At 56.4% G+C, this 21,844-nt stretch overlaps 1 long non-coding RNA gene across 1 annotated transcript; it reads left to right on the top strand.

Annotated features, from left to right (window-relative positions):
• The first annotated feature begins 5,379 nt into the window (after positions 1–5,379).
• On the top strand, positions 5,380–7,552 carry LOC131424366 (uncharacterized). Its single transcript, XR_009227243.1, has 2 exons — positions 5,380–5,836; positions 6,258–7,552. It is a non-coding gene; the product is annotated as an uncharacterized LOC131424366 (long non-coding RNA).
• Positions 7,553–21,844: the final 14,292 nt, after the last annotated feature.

Raw genomic sequence — 21,844 nt, 5'->3', positions numbered from 1 at the left:
AGACCTTTTGCCACATGTAAATACCAAATGATGTGAAGTATTAAACTAAAAATTAATAAAGTATTCTTATTAGCGTATCACAAGCCAGTATTCTTGTGCTATCATAAGATCTCTAAGCACTTGGGAATTAAACAGTACATTTCTGCCGTCCATTATTAAAGGTCTTGAGAGGCTGGAGGCTATTTGGTGCTGACTGAAAATGAAAACACAACATATCGAAATGTGTGGGACGCATTCTTCAAGCACGGCTTGAAGAAAACGTAGACTTCGATGCTCATATTAGAAAGGACAATGCCAAGTTGATGAGAGGCACAAAGAAACTGAACGCAGAAAAGCAATAGAATCAATGATGCCAAAAGCTCAGTCTTTGAAAATATCAGTAAACTTCTGCACCAGTGAGATGCTCTATCAAGACAAGGAAAAGGCGGACACCGACTGCTAACATGTGAATGGCAGAGAGGACCTCGCAGGGACCCCGCACAGAGCACCCTGAGGGAGACCACAGCTCTACCCACGTGGACTCAGATGAAGCAGGCGGAGGGCTTCACAGACAAACTGCCAGACCCATTCAAGGGGTCCGCAGCTACCAGAGAACTTGAGTGTGTGGCTAAAAATCTTCCAGTAAAAGGACACTCCAGATCCCCAGTGGGTCCACTGCAGGCCTTCAGGAGGCCTTACAGAAATCAGGAGCACGGAGACTCCTCCACCTGCGGTGGCAGCACTGCAGGGACACACAGCCAGGCCAAGGCAATCCAAGGAGAGAAGACCCTGCGTCCTCGACCCTCGGGAGCACACAAGTGGCAGCTGTGCCTGGCACCCAGCAGAGGTAGAGCGCAGCGAGGCGACCGCGCAGTTGGATTCATGTGACATTTTCTACATCTGCAAAACCGTGAACCTGACGTGTTGACATTCCCAAATAAAACAGCACGTGCTGTCCGTTGCTGTAGGAAGAGCATTGATTTGATCAGATCAACATCCTGATGTTAAAGGCTGTCAGCAAGCTAGGACCAGAAGGGACTTGGCCTGACAGGGGACCTCTGCAGAAGCCCACCGTTGGCATGGCAGTGACGGGGTGACTGCTTGCTCTGAGATGAGGAGCAAGACAAGGTGGACATGCTGTCACCGGGCAAGAGGAGGAGATGAAAGGTATGCAGACTTGGAAGGAGACACACCTGTTCCCAGTCACAGGTGACTTGTTTTCCATGTGTGACATCCTTGGCCTGGTACTTCAGACAGCATTGACCTCCACCAGGTTCCCAGACTCTTCACCCATATGTGTGTAGCTCTGCGACAGAGGCCCCTTCACCAAGAGGTACTGAGACCTGACCCATGTTCCCTTGGTCTGCATGTCCTTCCAGCTCATGCCCGAGGGTCTGTGCACCCCCATCTTTCCCTCCTCACACCTGCTTTCTTTCCTGATGCCAAAGACATCAGCTGCAGCTCCTTTGCAGAGGAAGCAGATGTAGCCACTGGCTGTGCACCTGCTGGTTTCACTGCCTGACCCTCAGTCTCTTCATCTCAAGAAGAGGAGTAGCCATACCTACTTAATGGGTTCAGTTTCTAGAAATGTGCTGACTTCATCTTCTTTCTGTAACAGAAAAGAGAGAGATCAACCTATTTTCTCCATATTTTTCTTTGCCTTGAATGAGGTAAGGATAATTGTCTCCACTGCACATTTGTCTAAAGTCAGAAGAGAGTTAAACTTGGGTAGTGAAACTTGTTCAGCTTTCCTTCTCAGTGGAGTTGACAAAGAGGTCAAAATACCTCTGTCTTCAAAGGAGGGACCTGGCCCGTGTCAGAGTGCAGCTACAGTCAAGGCCCCCTCCCAGTGCCTCCCCTAGAGCCAAGTGTACCCATGCTGGTGGGTGGGTGCGAAGGGTGTGGGTTGGGCTGTTGAGAAGGCAGAGGAGGTCTGGACACAGGTAGGCATGGTGCCTGAGGGGACAGTGGCATCTTTGGCTGGACTGCATCTCTCTCGGTGTCCTAGAAATCATGTCTCCTTGCAGTTGGGTAGATGGACATCAGTTTGTGCGGGATGCGAAGCAGCCTCCAGCTGGGTCAACCCTGCAAGGACATGGCGGCATGGTGACGGGGTGCTAGGCCTGCCTCCTCCTGCCCCTCCTAGAGACTCACCTCCGGTGCTGTCACCCTTAAGCCCTTTGGGGTGCAGTAACTCAGACATGCATTTTATAGATCCTGAGAATTTGGGATCGTTTCTGTCTATACTCAAGTAATAACTCCTTGGGTCTTAATTACCAGTAACAACATAGAAATTAAATTGATTCTTTGATTTCTGAAAATGTATTCTCCAGCTGTCCAGAAAGAAGGGAGGATGGATCTGGGGGAAACTGGCTATTAACTTGCCTTTTCTTTCTGTGATGAAGCCTCCCCAGTTTACCAAAAACTCAGTGAAATGTCTGACTTTTCCTGGGAGAACCTGTAGGCTCCAGTGGTTTAACTCAGGGGCGAGGTGGAGACAGCAGCTCCCTTTGCCTGGGCCTGGCTGGACAGATGGATGGCACAGCAGGTGGCTTCTTCAAGCCCCCTGGGCATTCCCTCCCCCAGTGTCCTGTAATCTCATTCACAGGCAGCTGTGCAAGCACCTGACCTTTCCAGTGACCTCCAAAACAACTTCCCTCTATCACAAACCCTTTCCCAACACCCAGCCCTGCATGACCTCCCCAGGACACGGGAGAAGAGCATCCGTGACATAATGGGCAGACTGTGAATTGAAATCTGATTCCCATGCAGACTGACTGTATGAGAGCCTGGTGGGTGCATCTCTCTCCACTGCGGCACTTGTACAATGAAGACAGCACCTGGTTTGCACAAAGCTTGTTAGGTATTCAATGAGAAAACAACGAATAATGCGTAGTGCGGTCTAACATGCCAAGAAGGCCCCGGTTCCTCCTACCATCACCTCTGTGAAGCTTTCAACATGTGTGTTTGGGGGCACAGACTCCCAGCCTGTGAACCGTCGGAACTGTGGGGACTTCCAACCTGTTGCAGCCCCTCCTGAGGAAGTGGTCCAAGAGATGAGACACTTTTACGACTGTTGATCTCTGGGAATTTCTGGCTTTTCCAGCCTGTCCACCTGTCAAGCACCCCTAGCAGGTCCTGCCCAGGCATCAGACAGCCTCGTTTCAACAGTGCTCTCGTCCACCCTGGGCTTCTCCCAGAGGCAGTGGACATGGTTTCATTCTGGGGACATGGGGAGAAGAAGGAGAGCAGAGCACGCTGGACTCTAGACCTCAGGGGCTTCCGGTTCCAGAAGAGCAGTCAGTTCACCAGCCTGGATCGACCACACGCGTCATCTGGTGACCCTGACTCTCCGCAGGTGGGAGGTGCAGGCTGCCCAGGGGGTCAGAAGGCCGAGACCTGGAAACACTGAGGATGGCTGGCTATTGCCGCATAGACTCAGTACGTGCTTTGGCACCAGGTCAGCACCGCAGGCCTCTGGCCAGGTGTGGGTTCTCCCCTCCAGCAAGCAAGCAGTTCTGCAGCAGCGGGTACCAGCCAGGTGTGCTCTGGTTCGGTTTGATTTTGCTGCTGTCCACCCGGAGACAGAGGCAACCCACTTCAGAGGCACATCTCAGCCCCAGGTGTTTTCCTTGTGCTCCTTGCATCTGTGATCCCCTCCTCGGCTTCCACTCCAGGCTCCAGGGGCTTGGAGAACCCAGGGAACACATGGAGAGGTGTGCAGGGTGATGTGTGGGGGATAGGTGCAGAGTCCCCATGGCCTCCCGGGGTGCTACCCTCTAGAAGCTCCCTGACCCCACTCTCCCGGGCCTTATGGGGGCTTCCTCGCACAGCCACAATTGAAGCATGGACAACTGTCCTGAAGTGTGATGGAACAAAAGGGGTCTGAGCTAATGCCAACGGCTGGGCAGCGTCCCCGCAGGGCTGACTGCAGGTCCTCCTTGGCCTCTGCAGGACCCCTCTGGAAGGAGGGGATCTTACCATTTACCAGTGGACAGGTGGGTCAGGGCATGCCTTCACAGCCTACTAAAGGCAGAGGGCAGGACGCATAGAGCTGCTGTGACCCGCCTTGGGGAAGAGAAATTCTCGTCCACTGCTGGCCTGGGGTGAGAGTCTCAAGTCTGAACTGGGGACAGAACATGTGCTTGGTTCTGCGAGTGCCTGCACGGTGTGGGGTGTAGAATGGATGAGCTTCAAAACAAGATGTGCTGTGTTGATCTAAAGCGGTTTTTAGGAACGGCATCTTCTGGGAAAGTGACAGGTAAGATGGGTCTGCGGTTGAAGGCTGGAGCCCAGGCTGTGCCCTCACCCGTAACAAAGCCCACGTGCCGCCACTCCCACCACAGCCAGGTTTCCCTGGAGTTCTGCTCAGAGGTCCCAGTAGGAAAGCCAGAGAAAGGGGCGGCAGATCCTTCCCACCTTCCCACCTTCCCACCGAGGCATCTGCGGGGCCTTTGTCTCTCTGGGCGGCTGCTTTCCTGTCTAGGGACCTGAGATGAGTCAGACTGCGTGAGCCCATGTTCTCTGGGGACTGGTCCTTGTTAAGTCTTCCTTGATGAGCAGCCAGTGCCCAGGTGCACATTTTCTCCGAGGGAGAAGCTGAGAAGCACCACAGGGGCCCTGGGTGAGAAGGTGGCTTCCTCCAGAGGAGCACCCAGGCAGAGCCCTGGGGGACTGAGGGCTATGGGAATGACCAGAGTCCACCCTGTAGCTGGGGGGGTGGGTGGATTCCAGGGGTCAGGGGAGGACTAGAGGACACATATGAAAGGAAAAGGAAGAGGGACAAACATGTCCCAGACTCCATGCTGGTGGCAGCGTGCTCATCTGTACACGGTGGACTTGGGGACGATGACCCACCAGTGGTGCTTAGGGTCGGCCTGGCTCTGTGTTTGTTCCCAGAACTTAGAATGAACTGCCGCCTGGGCCTTTGCTGTGCTGCAAACCTGGGGAAGTCCCAGCTGTTCCGTGGCCCCTTGTAAAAAGCCTCAGTTTCAGATTCAGGTTGAGGGGGTCATTAGTGGATGGCGTCTCTGCTCATCCTGGCTGCCTCCCAGGGAGACAGCAGGGAGCCCAGGGCCCTCTGGACGTGCCTGATCCCAGACCCGGCTCCTGGATGCCCAGAGGGAGGCCCTGTGAAGCGGCGCCGGGCTGGCCCAGGCTGTGTCGGGTCGGGTCTGTGAACTCTAAGATCTGGGCCACAGCATGCTGAAGCCGCAGGAGCCAGGGGTCTGGAGAACAGCTCCCCATTCCTTCCAAACGGGAAAGTGGACAGCTGTGCAGCTGACCAGTGAAGATTGCTTCTGGTGCTGAGGTTGCACTTCTGGGAGGAGCGGTGGCCTCCTCCTTTCCCATGCGGTCCCCACCGATCCCTGGAGCTGCTCATGTCTGCCCTCACAGCCCCTCGCTGGTGCTGGGTGTGCCCGGCCTCTTGCTCTGGCCACGCTGGCCTTGCTCCATCGGGCAGGAAGCACCTGCTGCAGTGTCGGGCGGCCTGGGGGGCAGTGCACCGCCAGCCCCTGCTCTGGGAGCAGGCTCCAGCGCCATGGGGCAGTCCTGCCCTTTGGACTCAAAGTCTGCTCTGGTTGGCTCTGTGACTCTCGCTTGCTCGGCTCTTGTCACGTCTGGCTCCACACCTGAGAGCTGGCCTCCCCACCCCCCCTCCACAGGACGCTGCACCCCTTCCCAGCCCGGTGAGCACAGGCTCCTCCCGTCCCTCGATGACCTGCCTGCTCGGGGCCCTCTGGACCACTGCCCCAGAAGGAGGGGTGAGGCATTCTGGAAACATGCTTCTGATGCAAAGGGAGCTTCTCCTTCCCCATCCCTGGGACCACTCAGGTTTATGCCTCCTCTTTGACAGGTAGGACTGCCCCTCCTGCCCGAGGCAGCCTGGTGAGCCACCAGACCTGCAGCTTGCCTGAGCCCTCCAGAGAGCCTGGGCCCAAGACCACCAGGTCAGCCGGCTCTGCAGAGGGAAGAGCCCTTCACGGAAAGATGGGTGGTCTGACCTCTGCCACACTTGACAGGTCCTGGGAGGAGGAGGGGCCGCCATGCAAGTGTGTGGGGACAGAGCAGGAAAAGCCTCCTCGGGGGCACATACAGGCTGCTGCGTCAGTTCCCAGAGCTGGGCCTCCAACGGACCGCTGCTGCTCTGTACTATGGGCCTTCCCAGGGCAGCACCTCGAGACCAGAGCCCCCCAGTGGCCCAGGCATGCAGTGGTGACCACGGTACCCTGGAAACAGACACAAGGGTTGTCCTTTTCCCATTGTGTTTTCTGCAGCAGGCAGAGCCTCCAGCCCTGGGACAAGGTCAATGAGGCCTCGGCTGCTTAAGGAGGGGCAGATGGCCCCCACCCCCGGCTAACCACAAGGACAGGCAGAGCCGACTGCCTGGGAGGGCAGGGATGCCCTCAAGGACCAGCTCGGAGGCCCAGACGCAGGGGCTCATGTAAGACTCAGGACCATGGAAGCCCCTCCTTCCACACCATGAGCCTGACACCAAATAGCACAGCAAGCAGCGGCGGTCAGTCGTGTCCTGGGGAAGGGCCGGAGCCAGGAGAGTCCCACATGGTGCAGGCCTGTGGGCACAAAGGTGGAGGAAGGGCTGGGAACACAAAGGAAGGCCTCTGGCACTTCAGCCCCATGTGACCTAGAGCAGCTGGTCACCCTGGGCTTGGGACACTGATGCAAGGCAAGTGTGGTCTGCAGAAACAAAGCCCAAGCCCGTTGAGCGCCTGACCAGACTGTCAACCACCTGCTCCGCACTCTCTTAAAGGCATATAGAATATTTCCTGCAGCACTGCAGTTTGGATCTGAAGTGTCCCCACAGGCCCCTGGCGTGCAGGCCTGTCCCCAGCCGAGGTGCTGTTTACTGAGAGGGGAGGACCTGTCAGAGGTGGTGAAGCCAGAATTAGACAGGCAGTCAGTCTAGAAAGGTAAGGCAAGTCAGGTCAGCTCAAGGAGGTCAATTTTGAGTGAGGCTGGGAAGTTGGAGACTGTCCTCTTGAAGTGGCACCCCCTTTCTCCACAGAAAAGCCCTCTTCACCATGGCTGATTTTAGGACTGTCAGCAAAAGAGTCTCTTCGAAAGAGTCCAATGTAGATAAACTTCCTATTTTCATGTCACCCTGCTTACTTGGCCACTGGCCGAGAAGATACCAGCACTCCAGGTGATGGACACCCCTTACTAGTTTTTGACACACATATCCAGTATAGTAGTTTGAAGAACTGTGCAAACAAGGCCTCTGGCCTTGAGCTGGGCTTCACAGGGATGTCCACATTTTTAAGATAAGTTACAAATGGGCCCATGGTAACAGCTGACAGGGGGAGGAAAGAGAGGGGAGAAGAGGCTCCCCCTTCTCAGGTGTTGTCCTTGAAGGGTCAACTTGCCCAGAACAGTGAGAGAAAAAGCTGATTTCGTGTGAACTTCTGCAGACTGTGAACTGCTGAGCCCCTCCCCTTACATGCTGGGGATAAAATTCTGAAACTCCCTGAACTCGGGGTTCAGGGGATTGATTGATTACAGCACAGGCTGTGCCCCCTGAGCCTGGCTGCAGCCAAATAAAACTGTTTCCTGCTGTCTTGGGTGCCTTGCCTCCTCTGTCCCTACCCCACCCTGAGGGATTGAAGTGTTCTTTCCTTCAGAGCCCTTCCTCCCTCCACCCTCATCGAGAGCCTGCCCCTGCTCCAACCTGTTGCCAAGGTCACCCATCCCAGGGATTGCCGCTCCTATGTGTCCTGGGCGCTCCATCCTGCCCTTCCCCCTTCAGCCCACCTGTTCCCACCCTTTGGCCATCCAGCAAGCGTCCCTGGGCCAGTCCTGGCCGGGTCACTACACAGGAAGGAGAGGGAGGAAGGGAAGGGAGCAGGAGACAAAGGAAGCCTAGGACAGACACCTTGCTCCTGGGGACACCAGGCCACCGGCTGTAAAGCAGAAAGGGCACAAGATCGGGGACCACGGAACAAGGAGGAGGCACTAAAAGGAGGTTTATTGGGGGGACGCTCCCCAGCGAGGTTCACTGTCCAGGAAGGGTGGGGGCCGGGAAGTCGGGGCGGAACCGTGCAGATGAGGGAAGCTGCAGTGGGAGGGCCTGGGCCACTAAACTGCAGCTGCGGACAGCAGGTTGGCCAGCCCAGCAGGTCCGTCAGGGCCAATGTGTTGACCTGCGACCGCTGCAGCTGGCGGGACCCCTGCCATGTCAGCTTCTGATTGGCCCTTTGGGGTCTCCCCGCCCACGGGACTGGCTGCCATGGAGGGGAGAGGGGGGAAGGCTGCCGGCCCAGCACCAGCTATGGCCCCTTCTCCCTCCCAGGAGAAGTCTACTGACCCTTTTTGAATAAACCCTGCTTTGTGTGCGGCTGCTTCTCTAACGTTCAACCTTCAACGCGTGGGGGAGCAGAACTCGGCACCCATAACCAGCGGTACCAGTGGGGCCCAGTGGAGGTCGCTGGGTCACTGACCTGTGCCCTTGGCGGGATTGTGGACCTGCCCCTCCTCACTGGCTTCCTGTCTCTTCCAGAGGTGGGTGGTTTGGCTGCACCCCCACTTCCACACTGTGCTGCCTCACCTCAGGCGCCAGGCCACAGGGCCGGTCATTCAGGGACTGGCCCCCAGAAATGTGACCTAAAATAAACCTTTCCTCCTTTATAAAAAATATTTTTAGCTATACAGGGACACAATACCTTTATTTGGTTTATTTATTTTTATGTGGTGCTGAGGATGGAACCCAGGGCTCACATGTGCCCCAGCCCCAGCCCAAACCTTCCCTCTTGAAAAGGCGAGTCAGCCCTCATATTTGTTACCAAACCAAACCAAACCAACTAATTGCCAACAGGTAAACCCATCACCACAAGCAGACTTAGGGATGCCACAGATGCTGGACACTAAGACCGGGACTTTAAAATCACTGTGACACATACTAACACAGGGACCTTAAAGTAACTGATAAATACATGATCTAATATAGCATGCATGACCAGATGGGAAATTTCAGCTGACACACAGAAACCAAGCCATAATTAGAAATACTACAAGTAAAAAATATGAAATCAGTTGTGAATGATTCCTTTGGCAAACTTATCTGCAGACTAGTCTCAGCTGCAGAAAGACAAATGAACTTGACGGTAGATCCACAGAAATATACACAAAAGAGTGGAGGGAAACTTATATAACAGGGAATCCAAGTGCGGTGGACATTGTCCAATGACCTGATAACGTGCAGTAGGAGTACCAGAGTAAGAGAGGGAACAGAGCAGAAGAAATATTTAAATAGACAGTAGTTGGGAATTTTCCACATCGAATACAACAAATCCCAGATCCAGAAAGCACAGAGAATCTTTATAAATAAAAAAAAAACAATTTTTTAAAAACCCTAAACCAGAAGGCACATGATATTCACCCTGTTAAAAACCAAAGATAGGGAGAAAATTAAAAAGCATCCAGGGAGCAAAAACAAAAAGCACTGTACACCCAGGAAGATGGATCATCGCCACAGGTTTCTGGTCAGATATTGTGCGAGTGGAAGACAGTGGAGTGACATCTTCAAAGCGCTAAAGTCAAAAACTAAAAGAGTTCTATATCCAGTGAAAATATTTTTCAAAAATTGAAGGCAAAAATAAAACTTTTTCAAACCACCACCACCAACAACAAAAAACCCCAAACCACAAAAAAAACTAAGCCAAGCTAACTTATCTCTGGCAGACCTGTGCTACAGGGAGTGTGAAGGGCGGCTCTCTGGGCTTTCGGGAAATTATGCAGATGAAAATTTGGATTTATTCAAAGAAATGAGGAGCGCTGGAAATAGTTAAAAATAAAGCACAGGTTAAAATTATTTTTCTTATGACTGATCCTTTAAAAGATTGTTGAGTGGATCACAAGGTTGCTGAGGCTGGCTGCAGGGGCTCCCTGGTACAGCACTTGCCCTACACAGGACCTGGGTCCACCCCAGCTCTGCAAGACACAAAACCAACATGTGGACATAAGTACGTGGAAACAGTTGCACAAGGGTAGGGGGAGAAAGAAGCATGGTAGGCAGTAGCTGACACACGGAGTTTTACGTCCCAGCCCCTCGGGCATTGCGAGGCTGTGAGATCTTCCACTTAGGCTTAAGTGGGAATTTCACATCTGTTGATAAGATCGGTGGACTTTTTAATATTTATTTTTTAGGTGTAGTTAAACACAATACCTTTATTTTATCTATTTATCTTTATGTGGAGCTGAGGATCGAACCCAGGGCCTTGCACATGCCAGGCAAGCGCTCTACCGCTGAGCCCCAGTCCCAGCCCGGAGCGGTGGACTTTTGAAGTTCGGAATGTTCTTTTCCAGTATCAGCAGTCCAAGCATCCGCTGAAGGGAAGTCTTGCTTGATTCAACGGTTCCCAAATTGAGTTAATATCGGAATCACCCGGAGAGTTTGCCAAACACTCAGAACATCCTGAACCTTCCAGGCCCCTCCCTAAAGATCTGAAGCCACAGATCTGTAGGCAGGTCCCCGAGTGGAACTGGCAGCCGCCATGTCAGTGGGTCCCTGCTAAGCAGGGAGCTGACCTCAGCTGGGGTGCCGCTCCTGGAGGACTGATCTAGTGAGGGAGACCCTAAGACGTGGCCCCATGGTGACTTGGGGACAGTGACTTCCTTCTAAACAGGAGCTCCGGTTGCCTTGCCTGATAGCTGGGTGCCTCAGGATGGTCCAGAATCGGGAAGAATACCTGTTTATCATGGGGTGACTGCTGCTGCCTTCTAGCCAAGAAAGCCCCCCCTTTTCACTTCCTTCTGAGTACAGGGGCTACATTATGGGGTGGTCTGCAACAACAGGGATCCAGACTGGATGTCCTTGGTAAACCTCGGCACTGTCACTCCAGGAACGTAGGGACCATGAAAACTACGCAAAGGTGGCAAACCACACCCGTCTGTAGGGTGGTCCTCTGTGTGCTAGAGCGAGACTCTTAGGGGTCCCTTGTGGGTTAGAGAGGAGCTCTGGGGTCCCTTGTGGGTTAGAGGGGAGCTCTGGGGTCTCCTGCGGGTTAGAGGGCAGCTCTGCAGTCCTCTGGGGTTTCATGGGATTCTCCTGGGTCATCGTAAGACCCCGCTTCCCCTGGACTGCAGACTCTGGGCCAGCAGTATCTTTGAGGCACCCTGGTTGTCTTTTGGCCATGGGTGTGGCGTGCCCATGGCACTGTGGAACATGGATGCCAAGTGCTGGGGAGTCACCCTCAGTGTCGTAGAGGTGAATGACAGCAGAACAGGCTGTCAGTGTTCATGAAGGATAGGGGTCAGCCGTGGGTGAAGGCTGGGCTCCACTGCGTTCCTGTGCATGGCAGGACCACACTGCATGGGGGGCTAGAGTCCACAGGCCCTGGAGGACCTCAGAGGAAACAAGGCATGGATTTGCCCCCGTCCCTGCGAGGGAGAGCAGATAGAGGGTTTTCTTTCTCCTCTGAGGACGGGAAGTGTCCGAGCTCTGCTGGGTGGCTGCGGTGGTGACTCTCCTTCTCCAGAGTGGCTGCTTCCTTCTAGCAGCCGTCAGCGGCCGTCAGCGGCCCTGCCCCCTGGGCCGTTCTGTGTTCCGGTCTCTTTTTACCTCCGAAGCCCACTTCCTCCATTCTGGGGGTCCTGTGTGTAAGGCGCTGTGAGATACACAGCGATGGTACCAAATGAGTAATTTCCTGCCAACCCTCCAGAGAGACGTCTCTCCCAGGTGCCCGGCCACCAGCAGCAGCCTGGAGCGAGGCCTCACTGTCCGGGGGGTTTTGGTAGCGTCTCCTGCCTGCTGGCTCAGTGTGCTCCAGACCTGTGTCTGTGGCCTCTTCCAGGACCCAGGTGGGAGCCTCTGCTCCTTCCCCAGTCTCCAGACTCCATCCCCCACCTGTCAGGCAGCTGTTTCCCACAGTCACACACAGGACACTGAGGCTCAGATGAGCTACTCCCACGAGTCACCCCACGAATGTGGAGAGCCAGGAGTCAAGTGCCCATGTGGTCCCTAAGTCCATGCTCTTGACCTTGGAGCTCCATCACTGGGTGAAGGCCTGTTTCGTGTGGCTCCGTTCGGGGGTCACCCACGCACTGTCTCACATCCCTCTCACACTCCGACTTCTGAGGTCTGCACACTTTAGTAATGTCACCCAGAGGGGGGATCTCAACTGCAAAAGGAAGTGTGAAAGGAATAAGGTCCAGTGTGGGCTTCCATTAATTTCCCTAAAACGGATTGGTCCAGCGGCTAGAAGCATCCGTGTGTATTTTGGCAAACCAAAGAGCTTTGTTTGACAAGCTGTTTCGGCAAGGTGGCAGGCCTCAGGGTCCCCAGGAGGGAGCAGTGGGAAGGAACGCCAGGCCACGGAGGAGCCACGGAGGAGGTCCATGCAGAGGTCCCACATGAAGGCCATCCACCCTCTTGGTCTTTCAAGTCAAAACCTCTTCCCCTTTTCGGATGACAAATCACAAAGGTGGTGTGCCCCAGATTGCTGCAGCCTCGCCCTATCTGTGCATCAACTGCAGGCTGATACAAGATTAGGTCTAGAGATTGTGCAAAAGGGAGATAAGATTTTCAAAAAACCCACACGCTAGTTTTTCAAGTAAGTCACTACCTCATTTATTCATTCACTCGAGAAATATTTCTTGAGCGCCTGCTGGTGAGTAGACCCTACTCTGAACGACGGAAGGTAGAACGTCACATCCCTCTGCACTGGGCCCTGCCTCCCCCGGACAGCAGACAGGTGGAGGGGGGCAGGAAGCGAGGGGGAGCATTCAGCATAGCAGGACTGGGAGAGGAGTGGGAAGCCCTTGCAAATAGGAATTCCAGAGAAGGGAGGCCCCAGGGAAGGGAGGGCTGGCCATGTGGCTGTCAGGGAAGATGTTCTTGGCAGAGCATCCGCCAGAGGCCAGGCCCTGCCTCAGGGGCTGAGCAAACCTAAGAGAGCATGGTTGCCAGTGACTGGTGGACACACTTGGGAGACAGGGAAGGGCCTGCTGGGTGGTGGTCCGTCCTGCAGAACCCTCTGCGGAGGTCAGAGGTGGGGCAGGGCCTCCTGGCAGATGAGAGCCAGGGTCCAGTGGTCAGGAGGGAATGGAGAGAGAGAAGGTGCATGATCTGGGACAAGAGATACCTGTCAGACCCTGAGGAGAAATGGCAGAGAATTTGCTGATGACTGGATGTGGAGAGAGTGGTCAAGGGTGGGTCCAAGTCAGGGCTGAGCTGCTGCAGGGAGTGGCCGGCGCTGACCTCAGCCTACCTGGAGGGGCGGGCAGGAACAGGTGTGGGCAGGGCAGGCTGCCTTTGGCCTCAGGTATTGGAGACCCTTCTAAATTCCCCAGTGGGGAGACTGTCTGCAATTCCAGAGAAGGACCTGAGCTGCTGGTGCAATCTGGGGGCATAGAAGGAGGAATAGTCTTTCCCCCAAATTCACACCCACCTGGAACCTGGTGTAACTAGCTGTGGGTTCAAGGTCAGATCATCTTAGATGCAGGGTGGGCCTCTTAAAAAGAGGGAGAAGGAGGTCCTCTGTGGCTGTGGGCAGAGACTGGAGTGACCGTTTATTTCCTGCCACTGTCTGTCAGAAGTTGCCCCTGGAATTCCAGGCCAGTGGCACCCCACAGAGCCCTGTCCTCTGCGGTGGGCTCCTTCCTTGTGTTTGCTAGTCTCCATGTGGGCCTTGCATCCCCATCGGCTGGACCCAGCTACCAGGCTGCCTGTCCATCCCCAGCCCTCCTCCACGACCTCAGGAAGGGCGTTTGAAATCAGCTGTGGGGGGCGATTTACACCACAGAAATTGGTGGGCCCTTTTCTCCTGAAAAGCCAGGTAGATAGACATTTATAGTTCCCCCTGGCCAGAGCCTTTAGTTCAGAGTGATTTCCGGATGATTTCACCCGACCAGCAGACAAGCCAGTGTCTATTGCTGCCCTGGCCCCATGCTGCTCACACCACACTCCCTGACTTCCAGGGACACTTGGGAGCTGGGCCTTGAGGGCCTTTGCTGCTCCCAGAGGTGCCATCGATAGAGCAGTGGAGACTGTGGTCCCTCCCCTGGAGTGGCCGTGTGTTTTGGGTGGGAGGTGATTTCCATTGTCACTGCTGTGTGGACAGGTGTTGTTGCAGGGACCATGAAGGGTGCCCAATGTTAGTCTGGACCTGGGGGCAGACCAGAAGGCTTTCCCAGGGAAGCGGAGGCCACCTGGCACGGGCACACTCTGTGCACGCGCTGCTCACGTCATTCCCTGCGTGATCCATCAGGGCTGGACCCTGGCTATTCCCTTGGGACCCGGGTCCTGGCCCTGCCGCCTCCCTGATTCTTCACGGTCACTGACCCAGTGGGCTTCAGTGGAGACCACCCTGCTAAAGAGCTCAGGAGAGAGTGTTTGTTCTCTCTCAGGGGTGCCCTGATCCTTCTCAGAGCCTCCAAGGTTTGCAAACTCACTGTCAAGCCCAGGCAGCCTCAGGGCCGGCGCCCCAGCACCTTGCCGGACCTTCCGCGGTGCTGCCTGACCCTGGCACACACCTCCTGGGAGCCCGGCCTGCCTCAGGCTTCTTGCCATCTCTGTTGTGTCTAGCAGGTGGCTTCTGGCTGGGTGTCACCCCTGCCTTCCCACTGTCACACCACATCCCCTAGAGCACCCCCGCCCCGCCCTGTGCCTCCTGGGGGTTGGCTGATGTCCTGTGTGCAGGAAGCAGAGGCGGTCAGTGTGGGCTCTTCATCTGGACGCAAAAACTCGGCATCTGGTGGGGCTGGATTCTGGTTCGGCTGTTAGCAGTTTGTTTCGTAGCAGCCCAAAGGCAGATACTTCTCTGTGAAGAGACCTAACCAGCGGCAGGGGGATGGATCTTCCAGGAATCGAGGGCACGCTGTATGTTCTCTCAGGGCTTGTGGTTAGATAGTGACGGAGACTCTGAGTACAGCACAGACCAGAGCCCCAGGATCTCTGTTTCACTTCTAGTCTATCCAGTGGTCTCACGTGATCTGAAGTCACTCAACCACCCTGTACTTTGCACAGTAGAACAGGGCAACTCAGCTCCGGGGACATGGCGGTTGGTTTCAACCCATCGTCCTCTCTGTGAGTAGAGCATTTCGTAAATCTCAGCCTGTTCGTGAGCAGGAGCTGTCAGATGATGTGTCTCCATAAACAGATGAGTTACGGCAGGGAGACAGTTCATGGCGTCAGAAGGTAGCTCTGGGGCCACTGAGAACCTGCTGTGGCGGCTGAATCACTGGACAGTCATCTCTTCTCTATGCTAGAAAGCTCTCCCTGGAGGAGCTGGTACCTACTGAACCTGACTCTGCCTTGGTCTCCACACCTAGCACCACCCCTGGTGCACACGATGCCCCAGAAGGGGAACTGAGACCCGAGCTGTTTCCTTCCACATGATCACTCTGCACAGCCGAGTTAGCGTCCATGCTGTCCCCTGAGTTTCTCACTGGGGACTAAACACACTCGTTCCTATAAATAATTTTTTATAAAGGCCATGGCCCACATGCCAGGCCATTCGATCACAGTCCTAAAGCCACCCACAGCCCTGCTAAGTGCTTGTTAGAAATGACTCATGTATCACCTGACGAGCTAAACAATCTGTGGGGCTCTGGCTCCCTTGTCTGGAGCTTCCCCTCGGGTGGGATGGCATCCTGGTGGCCCAGGGAGTAGATTCTGGCATGCTTGTCCTTCGGGGTGTGATTTCACAGTGCTCCATCCGGAGGTGGAGTCTGCCTTGGCCTGAGACTGGCCGTGGTCAACAGAATGTGGCCCAGGCCATGGTGTGTGGATTCCTGAGCAACCTCGGCTGTAAGGGGGCTCTGACGTGGGGCCAGGCGTGGCCAGGCTGCGTGAGGATGAAGAGCACACAGGGGCCTTGTCCCGCCGACAGAGTCCTGCTGCCAGCGCCTGCTTGCCTCTAGACTGAGCCTGGAGCGAGTGGGCCAGTCACACTGGCTAGCGCAGCGCAGCAGCAGAGCCCCCCAGGTCTCTGCCGACTGCGGCAGTAGTACAGGGTCAGTGTGTGCCACTGGGGGGGGGTTCTTAAGGGGTCTTCTTTTGGTGATGGATAATTGCTACCCCATATGACCAGCAGTGCCCCAAGTTGGAGTTTCTATTACAGGGACCTTAGTACACTAGTGACCAGTGACCTTCATCAGAGCATTTTTACTGGGCCAGTCTCTCTGCCCACACTGTCCAGCGTGGTGGTTACCAGTCGTGTGTGACTACGGAGCAGTCAGGTGTGGGACTCTGAACTGAGATATGCTCTTCTTGTAAAATCCACACCTGATTGAATACAGCACAAGAGAGGTAAAATGTCTCATTGGTCAGCGCTGTGCTGGTCTACTCTGATTACGCGACGAGATTGTTATGTTTTGATACCTTGAGTTAAAATAACAGGATTTTGCAAGTCAAGCCCCTCCAGTTTCTTTGGACTCCTAGAGTGTGACGGAAGTCACGGCCTCGACTCGCGTCACCTGTCCTCTGACGCCGTGGTTCCGGGCAGGTCCCTCCTCACCTCGTGGGTTTGCCTTCCTCTCAGATTCCAACACGTGCCGTCAGGCGGGACCTTCCTGCTCTCTGCAGTGCCCATATCAGAGCAGATCCCACGATTCAGGAGCTTGGTGAGCACCGTTGCCGCCTTCTACCAAGTCATTGATCAGGAATTATCCTGACCAGGGAAGTTCAGCAGCAAGCCCTCACTCGTCCCGTCCCACCGGCCGATTCCTTTCCCACTGAAGTTCCTCTACCGTCCTGGCCGACAGTGGACAGTCAGCAGGAACCACGCAGGTTGTGCCATGTGGCCCCTTTCCCCGCTTTATCCCGAGGGACTTAAAGACGCATCTATTGAAAGCCTGTGCCCAGATGGAGAGGAGCCTGTGGGAATGGAGACCCACCACCGTGGCCAGGTGTCCCCAGATGCACCGACACCTGAGCACGTGGGGGAGGGGCCTAGGTTGCTGGGGGTGACTCACTCTGGGTGCTGACAGCATCTTTTCTAAATGCCCACACAGATGGTCATCATATGGTGTGCTCTAGAAGGTTCTCGATGCTGGGTCATGGCTGGCCTGCCCAGTCCTCACCACCTTCTGCTGGGAACTCGGGACACACTCGGTCCAGCTCTGCAGGCACCATCCATCCCTGGTCCTTGGCATAATGAGAGCCCAGGACCCTGCAAACTCGTCTCATGGAGACTCACTCATACGTGGAGGAGCTGGGGGCCTCTGGGAGAGTCTCAGGAGAGGGGACTCCCTCCCCGAGATGTAAAGTGGCCTCTGGAAGCAAGCGCGGTTTCTCACTAAAAACCAGACGCATTTCCCTGAAAGGTGGGTGCAGCTCACCCGCCTCAGCACTTTCTTCACTCTTCTCACGGGAACGCGTTCCTCGTGTAGAAAGGAAATGTCACAAATCTTCCCTGAGCCTCATCTAGGCACCCAACCTCCCCACCAGCCCCAGTGCCTTGTGTGAACGTCGGCACCCGTGGGTGCCTCGGTGGTGGTGATCGGCAGCTCTCTAGTGGGCTCCCTCCCCGCAGCCAGAGCTGGTGCATCTGGAGCGGCTGCCGTTCCCTCGAGCAGGGAAGTCCTGCCCCCCTCGGCCCTGCAGAACCCCCTCCTTCAGTGCCCACTCGGCAGCCGCCCCCGGGAGCCGTGCTGTGCCCGCCGCCTCACAAAGACCCGCTTCTTCCCACCGTCAGAGCCTTGGGGTGAACTGCTTGTGTGGCTTTTCTCCTCGCTCTTCCTGCCAGTTCCAGGGGCCAGGGCTGCCCCATGCAGGTCACGGGCGCTCAGGCCCTGGTGGCCCGGCGGGCCTGCCCAGACCTGAGCGTAACACAAGCTGAGACCTTGAGCGTCCTGTCCCCTGGAGGCACATCTTGTTGGTTTTGCTCTCCCTCCTCCATGACCACGACATCCAGACAGCCCCAGCTCCACCCACCTCTCACCTCTGACAGACGGACACCTCTGCAGTGTGCAGGCAGGGGCTGCCCACCTGTCCCCGGCCTTGGCTCCTGCGTTCTCTGTGTCCCATGGCGACTCCTCCCTCTCGTGGCACGTGGCAGGCTGTTGCTGTGCGTGGACTTAGGAAAGGGGTCTGGGACATTGTTCCTACCCAGCCCAGTAGCAGGAGGACAGAATGGCTCCGCCCCAGGCCTCCCACCCCAGACCTTCGCCCCCCTGCCCCGTGGGTCAGGTGACAGGGACAAGGCAGTCTGGCACTTCACCGTGTCCAGCACCTGGGAGGGCTTTCCTCCTGCGGAAGTGCCCACCGTCCCCAGCCCCACGTGCCTGCTTGGGAAGGCCGTGTCCAATGCCTTCGCTGCTGCCTCGTCTCCGAGAGCGGACCTCAGGCCACCTCCGGGCTGCCCCTCGTGCCCTGCTTTCCTCGCCCTGACCCTCTGCCCACGCGGGCCTTCTCCAGCCCACAGAAGGTCCTGACCCCTCCTGCCCATGTGCAGAAGCCAACGTCCCTCCGTCCGTCAGCACCTGGTGCTGGGCCTCCCAGTGAGTGTCGCTCGCTCGGGGACCCCGGGACCCCGTGTGGGGTCAAGCCACTTAGCCTGCTCTCTTTGCACCTCTCAACACTGCAGATGGTGGGGGATTTAAAGTGACAGAGTCCTAAACCGGCTGAACTTGATCTTTCTCCTGCAAGTCCTGCTTTGTGCTTCCGCAGCTGGGGGATGCCCTGCTCCACAGACCCTCAAGTAGCCCAGATCTTCCTGCTCAGGCATCCTCTGTCCCTGGGTGTGGCCTATCCTCGTGGTCAAGAAGATGGCACTGTTGTCCTGGTCAGTAGGATGGACAGTCAGGTGAGCAGGTGTTGGCTGGCAGTGAGATCATTAGCAGGACAAGGTGCCCGTGAGCTCTTCATCCCAAGTGGGGCAAAGAGAAGATACAGACAACCTTGACCTTGCTGGGACCCTCGTGCCGAAGCCTCTCCAGACAGGGCCTTGTCATAGCCTAGAGGCACGGGCAGCTGGCAGGGAGGTGTCTCAGTGCAGGGCACAGAAGGAGGAACACTGGTTGGCTCGGGGGACAGTGCGCTCAGCCACGGCTGCAGGTCCCTGCCTGCAGAGGGGCCAGGGCGTTGCATAGCCCTCTCAGTGTCCCCAGGGCCAGGGCTGACCACCTGGACTACTTGCCCTACTCCTGCTCCTGGTGCTGCCCCGGGCCCAGCACAGCGTCTCCACCTTCCCACCAAAGGTGCAGCCTCAGCTGGCTCAGTGTGCGAATGTGCGTGTGTCTGGTGTGCTCTCTCAGGACATCACAGGGGAAAGCTGCTGTCCCCCCGGGTTGGGCGGTGATGGGGCCCACACAGTTCAGACCCCGAGAGTTGGAGGGAGGGCTCAGAGCTGCTGCGGGTCTCAGGGGAGGGAGGAGGTCAGGCTGTTGGAGGGAGAGCAGAGCACGGGTCAGGGCAGTGGGCCTTGGGAGCCCCTTGATCACCGGCGCACTCAGGGCTTGTCTGGTGAGACCACGTCCCCCAGGAGGTGAGCGAGACCAGGGAGGAAGAGACACAGAAGCATTTTTGGACAGGAACAGCAAGCTCTCTCCGGGCTACACACAGCTCCTTCCGGTAGCGACCAGAGTATCAAGTCAGGGTGAAAGTCACTCCTGTTGCATGTGTACCCGAGGAAAAGTCCCCAGCACCAAAGGCCACAGCCCCGAGGCCTCCCACTGCTGGAGAAGGGCAGACAGGAGCCAGGACTTGGAAGGGGCCTAACGAATTCCATAAAAGGCTCACATTGGAGCACAGAGAGGACACTTGATAAGCATCGGCCAAGTAAGCAAGTGAAAGGTATTCGCAGGAAATATGTAAGTTGATCAGTAGTTAAAGGAAAGCACAGTCCATGAGTTTGCAAATTTAGACTGCTTCCCCTAAGTGCTAATATGTCAGCGAATATCTGAAGAAAGCAGTGGAGATTGTGGCCACATCTGGCAGGTCACACAATTATGATTTGAATGGTGCTTCTTGGAGTTGGGCAGTGCACATGCTGGGCAACCGTGGACAGATGCTGTGCCTACAGCCATTGACATTAAAATAAAAACTCAAGTGCCTGGGAGAGCAGTGACTGCAGGCAGGTGATGCAGGGTGTCAGAGCCCATGTGGCTGGGGAGGGTGATTCTGGGTTGCAGGTGTCAGATCAAAGCAAGGTGAGAGGCGCCTGCTCGGGAAGGGGGCAGTGGTGACGGGAGATTGGGTCTGGGGGAGGACTGATCAGAGGGACATCCCCGAGGACTGGTGAAGACGCGTTTCCTGTGGTCAGAGAAGGGCGTCAGCAGGGAGGGAGAGAGCACTGGCTGAAGCCACCTTGCTGGGCTCGGGAGGAGAGGGCTGGGCAGGCCTGGCCTTGGTGTGTGCAGACCACGCGGGTGTGAGCCAGATGCAGACGTGCGTGTGCGTTGGGTGTGCACACACCTGGACACGAGCGCATTCCTCGCTGAGGGGACACGGAGGCAGACACCTGGGGCACGGGACAGCTGGAGCCCAGACACTGGCTCCTACCCAGAAAGGGCCAGACGTAGGGAGGTGCAGGAAGGGAGCAAAGGCTCAGAGACCACGGGGACGTCAGGGGACATCACAGGGACTCCGTGACCAGCCTGAATGCTCCCAGGGCCCGGTCCTGAGCGCCTGCTAGGTCAAAGCACACAGTGGTGTAGAGAAGCTGCCGCCTACGGGAGAGCTGCAGAGCCTCAGCGGCCAGAGGAGGAGCCTCGAGCTCGGAGCCAGCCCAGCGCTGGAGGCAGGGGCGGAGGGGCAGTCCAGGGACCCTCCAGGGACCTTACCTGGGGCAGCCCTGAGGAGGGCAGGCACAGATCAAAGCCTCCCAAGAGATACTCACTGATACATGGTGGAGAATGGGGTCGAGGGGCAAGCAGCGCAGACACCGTCACCTTCCTGTGATCACACTTAACACAAGCCACGGGACAGGTGGCACCAAAGAAGAGTCCACTGCCACCTCTGAGAGATCCCTGCCAGAGATGCAGATCCTGGGTGAAGTCATCAGGAGTCACGAGACCAACCAGACCAGGAGCACTCGGCCCCTGACAGTCCTCGAGGTGCCACGCCTGTGCCCCCAGGGAGAGACTGACCTGGTTTGATGGAGACTCTTGGCTGAACACATCCCGCAGGTGTAGACCAGGCTGTCACCGTGGATTTGATGATGGTGGTTCAAGGGCCACTGGTCGGGCAGCGGAGGGTGTCAGGGCCATCCTGCGGGAGTCTTCTGGCCTCGGCAGGTCCGTGAGTCCTTACAGGACCTTCTCCAGACTGCGCAGTGCCACTGGCCACCTCAGGGCTCCTCCTCCCCTGCCTGCTCCGAGGTGGACAGGCAGGGGACAGAACAGGAGAGAGGAGCGGGGGGACCGGCGGGAACTGCTGCATGGCCAAGGCTGGACGAGGGACCTGCGGCGGCGGCTAAGCGCGCAGGGATCATTTATTTTATTTTTATCATCAGTTGCGCTCTTCTCGGCAGATATTTGGGGCCTGCGTCTGCTTTTTATTCTTCTTGTTTGTTGACTTTGAATTTTATTTGGACTTGTGCTGCTCTGGAGCACTGAGGGACAGAACAGGCAAAGCGGCGGCTCCTGTGTGACGCCTGGTGTGAGGGACGTTTAGGAACCGCACCCGGAGACGACGGTGCTCGGCTGTTCAGTGTGAGAGGTCCCCTGTGGAGGGGACGGGAGGAAAGACTGAGCCTTGCCATGCTGGCCATTAGGGCTTGGCTGAGCGACTCTGTCCACCCTGAGCCCACAGTGGGTGCCAGAGGGCAGCACAGGCCAGCAGTCCCACTTGGTGAGGATTGAGCGAAGGATGACGCAGGACTGCAGGAAGCCTCAGTGCCACGTTCACACAGCGTCTCCCGAGTCCCTGCCAGGGCCCTCCCAGGCCAGTGGTCCCAGTGGACCAGGG

The sequence above is a fragment of the Marmota monax genome, unplaced genomic scaffold, assembly GCF_021218885.2.
Source record: "Marmota monax isolate L192 unplaced genomic scaffold, Marmota_monax_Labrador192_F-V1.1 WCK01_AAM20220418_F8-fsc00083, whole genome shotgun sequence".
NCBI classification, from domain to species: domain Eukaryota; kingdom Metazoa; phylum Chordata; class Mammalia; order Rodentia; family Sciuridae; genus Marmota; species Marmota monax.
Note: the sequence above shows the minus strand (reverse complement) of the source record. Positions and strands in the feature narration are given on the sequence as shown.